General features: G+C 38.7%; 1 protein-coding gene across 1 annotated transcript in view; it reads right to left on the reverse strand.

Moving 5' to 3' along the window:
• Positions 1 to 5,237, reverse strand: part of tmem108 (transmembrane protein 108) — a 55,455-nt gene extending 50,218 nt beyond the window's left edge. The window contains exon 1 of the mRNA XM_057323235.1: positions 5,086 to 5,237. The gene's annotated coding sequence lies outside the window, so the exon portion shown is untranslated. The remainder of the gene's footprint in view (positions 1 to 5,085) is intronic.
• Between the last annotated feature and the right edge of the window lie 763 nt (positions 5,238 to 6,000).

A 6,000-nucleotide genomic window follows, 5' to 3' on the forward strand; every position in this document is an offset into this window, starting at 1 on the left:
AGAGTCGTACCCCTGCTGTTCAGCTGATGACAGCTAATGAGATTCATTTAATCACAGGTACATTCAACCTATTAGTTATTACATATATGACATTAAATTCTAACAAGACTGAATTATAAAAGATACATGAAATTAAGCTTGTTATTTGGAGGACGTAGAATTCAAAGAGAGAACACAAACTTCGTTTTTTCTTGAAGTACTTAATGCGTCCTTCCAATTTGAAGGTAGTTTAATAGGCTTATGTTAGTGACCGAGCTAAATGTTTATACTTAAATGAAGCTCTTAATACCAAACTCTTGAGAGCACAAAAGGATCTGTTTGAAGCATTAATGAGGCCTAGTTCTAAAATGGCAACATCTTCAAAACTACACAAAGATTTAGACGTAACAAATAAGGCCACACTGTAAAACCACACACACACAAAACATGTAAGCAACACAAAATGATGAAGCAAGTCACAAATGGTTATTGTATTATAAGTGAAGCATATCACATTTAAAAAGTGTTAAAACGCTAAGAAAAACACTATGTGTGTATTTAAAAACAACTACAACTAATCTTCACAATTAGTTGTATTGCAATGTTGCACAGTGAAATGAGCAAACATCTTCTGTTTGCAATCTCATTGCTAAAACAGTAAAAGCCTTCACAATTATCAAGTATTGCAAATATGCAAAACCCATTTCATGCTGTCATTGCCATGGAAACTCCACGGCGATGACATTTTGCTGAAATACCTTCATCTACAAGACATTGTTTCTGTTATGACTCAGTAACATTTTTAAGGTTGCTTATTAGCAAGGGTTATAACCTGTCAACCATTAAGTCCACATTTAATCCTGCAGCTTTGGGGCAGCTTGCTGAGTTTGGCCTTAGTAAAAAGTCTAATCGGTGCCGGACACCTGCTAACATTGTCCCTCGATCACATGACAGCTCTGGGTGGGCTTCGAAACAACAGGGGGTAGAGATGCCCCCCACCTCTGAATCTCCCTCACCCCTCGATCCAGTCAAACTAAATCCTGTTAGAGTTGTTCTTCTGGCCCACATTAATAAAATACTGAAGGGGATTCTGGGTACAGAGTTGTGTATTCGTCTCCATTTGATTTTTCTTTACTTGTTTTATTACTTGTTATTAACAGGCACTTTGCATTTCCATTTTTCCGGGTCTGATATATGAGTTTAATGTTTAATTTAAAATATGTTTTCCGCACTCTGAAGGAGATTTTGACAGAATGTCTGTTGCATGAAATACAGTATAATAGAGGAAAATCTTTAAAGAAGGCTTCGCGAGTGATCCGAGCTCTCTTTTTAAAGCACACGAAGCCGGCACAAAAACTGGGATTTTGTAAAATTAAATTAGGTAATGAAGGAAGCAAGATATTCGGATGCAGCCAATCCCGGGATCGAGACTTAAGAAAACCTTCAGGACAGATTTTGTCAACTACACTAGACTGAACAAATCTCACGATTACCCACAGGTCATTAAAAACAGATCATGTTCCGAGATACAAGCAATTTAGTCAACATCGTTCCTCATGATATGTTTACAATTCAAGATCAGTCTACGAAAATCGTTTATTGGCCCTCTTTACATAAAAATATACGTAATTATATTATATTAAATTTACAAGCATTCAGAGTGGCTATCTTTTATATCTTGTTGCATGGTAAATGAACAGACACTTCCCTGCATTATTACATTATTAAATCCTTGTTTGAAGTGACGGTTTGGTTTGGAACAAGAAATGCTGAGTGAATCTCAGGTGCTTTGATCAGAAGCAAGCCAAGCAAGTCACTCTGACAGCCAGAAGCCATCAAATAATAAAACCCTTTCCTAAAACGACAAACACAACCTTCACTACTCTAAAGAAAAACAGTAAAGTTTAGAAACCTAGACCAATTCCTATAGTATCTTGGTACATTTGTAAGTATGAAAATGTGTTTCAAAAAAATTGTTTGGATATGTGGCCAATCAGGATCAGGAAAGAGATTGACGCGAGGTAGCGGCAGTCATGGAATTCTAGGAATTCCCCCTACACACACTTTACGCTCCATCAGCCCTCTCCTCCACCCGCTTTCCCTCTTATCTTCCTCATCCATTCTTCATTCACTAATCGCCATAATGGCTGACTGTCTGTTGCTGTGTATGTCTGTCTCCCCCGCTGCCCTTCCTGCCAGCGGTGACATGGGAAGACCTCCTGTCACTAGTGTTGCCCTCTGGGTAATTTAAGACACCTGCTATGTCAGTGCATCAAGAAATTTAAGTAGGCAGTCGCTATTTTATGCATGTTAAACAGTCCGTTCAATATTTTAGGAGTATTCAAATCAGCTGAGATACAAGAGTAGCAAAACAGTTAGATACAATGTTACTCAGAATGAATTGATAGTTCACCTAAAAATAACAATTCTGTCATAATTTATTCATTCGCATGTCGTTTAAACCCTGAATATGACTCTTTGTTCTGTATAACACAAAAGAAGATATTTTGAGAAATGTCTCAGCGGTTTTGTGTCCATACAATGGATGTCGATGGGGTATAACGTTGTTTGGTTACCAACATTCTTCAAAATATCTTCTTTTTTGTTCTGCACAAGAAAAGAAAGTCATACAGGATTGGAATGACATGAGAGTTTAAAGGGCTAATTCACTCAAAAATATTATTAAGGCCACACTTTACTCAACCACTCCTCATGTTGAATCGTGGTCACCTTTCTATGTCATTATATGCAAATGAACAGTTTGTACATTTAAATAATATTTTTATTATTAATAAACAACGATTTGAAAGACATTAGGGTGAGTAAATGATGACAGATTTTTCCATTTTTAAACATCCATCTCCTTCTGTTTGTAGATTTAATCATAATTGTTGATGTTCAGCTCGACTGACCAAAGCCAAACATATCTCCTAAGGGAAAGAGCTCAGGCTGATATAATCATCAGTGTCTTACAGGAAATGGGAGGAAATGCACTATCAGACAAGCATATCAAGAAGCCCTTTATAAACCTCAGCATTTACTGAAGGTCAGAAATAGATTCCCGTTATCGGTTTCACCCTGCTAACTAAACTATAGCGTAAATCACTTAACCAGCAAAACTTTTTTGGTTCACCCCCCCAAAAACGCAATAATATCATGTAAATTCAACCAATAACAATATGTAACAACTAATACAGTGTTACACTCATAGAAGCACACGTCACCCTACAGGAAGACAACGCTGGATGTTTATCTTCCCTTGTGCTTGTTCATTCTTCAAGTTTTTCCTGTCTGACTTCAGCCCCGGCTCAAGAGTGCCGAGTTAATTCGCGACACACACTGTACTTAAGCCCTACAGAGTATTGAGGCATGAGACACATTCCATACCATGCTGTACCACTCTCCCCTGGGGCATATGGGATTGTATTTGGTTGAGCGAGAGGAAGGGATAAAGTGTTGTGTACATTGTCTTTTCTTTCTGGATACTCTGATAAGATTGTAAGGGCTTCTGTTGATTGACCTTGAATAACACTGAGGATTTTTCCAGATGCGTATTGTTTTTAATTGGGATGGTGTGTTTTCCGTTTCTGGTAACTCTGTACGGCAGGAAGCCCAGTGGCATGTTGCCATGACGATGTGTGTTCTATTGACACATGAATGATGTTTGGTGTGGGCAAGAGTTGACGGAGCAAGACAATTGATACTGTTGTCCTGATCTGGTTACTGTCACTCTGAAATGACCCTGATTCAAGAGGATCACAGAGAATCATCCATAATCACACCAGAAAAAAGGATTGAAATTTTGACAAAAATTATGTTCTTTTACAAATAAACATTAATTAGTATAAATATGTAACTATTTAAACTAGGGTGTCACAATATATCGGAATTGACAGTAAGCGTGATATTAAAAAGCAGGATTAATGTTATTGCTTTAATCTATACACACATCGTGAAAATGTAAATAATTCAGAACCCAAGCCACAATGGTTACAAACTGCCCCTCTGTCTTAAGAAAACACAAAATAAACATATTAAAGATTTCACTTATGGCATTATTTAGTTCTTTAAAAAGACTTTATGGAAAGATATTATGACAAAATCACGAATTATTTTGGCCACGATAACCGTGTAGTGAAAATCTGATATCGTAACAGCATGGTAAATATTATAATCATATTATTTAAAAAATATATATTATTTAAATATGTCTTGATTTGAACAGCTTGAAAAATTCTAAATATTCTACCAACTTTAACTTCTGGAACTCATAAGATCCCAATTAAACTACACAAAACCAAACATGACTGTCGTTTTTCCACAGACACTTTGGTAATTCTTAAAGAATGCAATGTTTAGAGGGAAGAAAACAGAGATAAGAATGCTGCCCCACATTTTATTAACAAACGGATGGTAAAGGTGACGGCCTTTGCCCTCAATGAATCACATGTCCTCTGCCACTTTTCAGTAAACACTCAATGCTTCACAGCACCATCCCAGGTGACCCTTTTCTGAACAAGTTGTCAGCTACATATGTCAGTGTCTCGCCACTTGACCCAGGACCCGGCTCCCTCCCTATCCCATTGGATAAACCAGTGCATGGGGAATTGTCTTGTAGAACAATGCGTTAAGTGTGTGGGGGGGGGTTAAAGTTAAAGACTTTGACTAACATTCCATTCACAATGAACCCTGGCGACCAACATTTAATGACCCTCCACTTCTCAACATTAACTGTTCAAAAAAAGAAGGTTCGGCACTCACAAATAGAGCATCTTTATGGAGAGGTCCCTTTCCAAGCGTTTGGAGAGCCACCTTGTTATTCAGGACTGAATGCTAATGTTTTGTAACCCACATGCACTTATAAATGCCAGATAAATTAAAGTCAAAATAACTAAGAATGATAAAATAATCCATAATGTCATGGATGCATTGAAAACAGATGATGACGACCAGACGAATCTGTCTGATGCTCTATGAAGTACAAGATTTCTATGATAAAATAAGAATCAGTTTGATTCAGCTACTGTATTAGTTAAGTGTTTGAAAATGACCCGAGGAAAAAATGTTCAGAAGAAAAGAAGGGAGAAAATGTGATGCCTCTCTTACCTTATAATAATATGATGAGAAACGATCAAAGAGCCCTGTAGCATAGCATGATGTTCATCTGCCTTATATCCTCAGAATCCTGACAGATGAAACAGGGAGAGAATCAGTTACCTTTCACGGATGGCGATACCGTTAAACGCCCCCAACTCTCATTTAACGGCTGCTCATAATAAATAAAGGCTGATCCAAGTGTGTGTGTGTGACAGAGAGAGAGAGAGAGAGAGAGAGAGAGAGAGAGAGAGAGAGAGAGGGGGGGGGGGGAAGTGACTGCTACAATGAGCAATTAAGCAGCTTAAGACGATAATGTCCTCCATGTATTGGAAGCACGCAGAGAAGCTAAAGCTAAACAAAATAACGAACCTGATCTGAGTGAAAATGCTTCAGTCCATAACCATTTCAAAAGACTTCTGTCACCTTTGTATAGTACCACTTCAAGCGCAAATAGTGGTGCGTTGAACATTGAAAACAAAATATTGTTTTAAGAATTAGGTGTTTTACCTGTGGGACTCCGAAATTCTTTCTCAGTCGTCAAAGCCGCCGAGTCAACCGGTCGAGTCAAGAGCGCAAAGCGCACACTGCTGCTCGCGCTCAGACTGTCACATGGAGCGGAGGGCGTGTGCAGTTCCTGCCCAAAATGCTCTGTGTCCAGTCCCATCCCCAAACACACAGGACGGCCCCGTTAAGAGCACAGTGTAAAGCATCAGACTGTTCTTCATGAATGCCAGGCAACCACGCTGCTCTTGCTGGATCTGCGCTAGAAAGGCAATAATGCTGAGCGTCGGTCACTGACCAGAGGGCCGTAGACTGTATACGACTACAGAATTTTAATGAGCAAACTGAGGTGCTGACAACAGAAGAGAGAGAGAGAGAGAGGAGAGAGAGAGAGAGAGAGAGAGAGAGAGAGAGAGAGAGAGA

The sequence above is a fragment of the Triplophysa rosa genome, linkage group LG23, assembly GCF_024868665.1.
Source record: "Triplophysa rosa linkage group LG23, Trosa_1v2, whole genome shotgun sequence".
Taxonomy (NCBI): Eukaryota; Metazoa; Chordata; class Actinopteri; order Cypriniformes; family Nemacheilidae; genus Triplophysa; species Triplophysa rosa.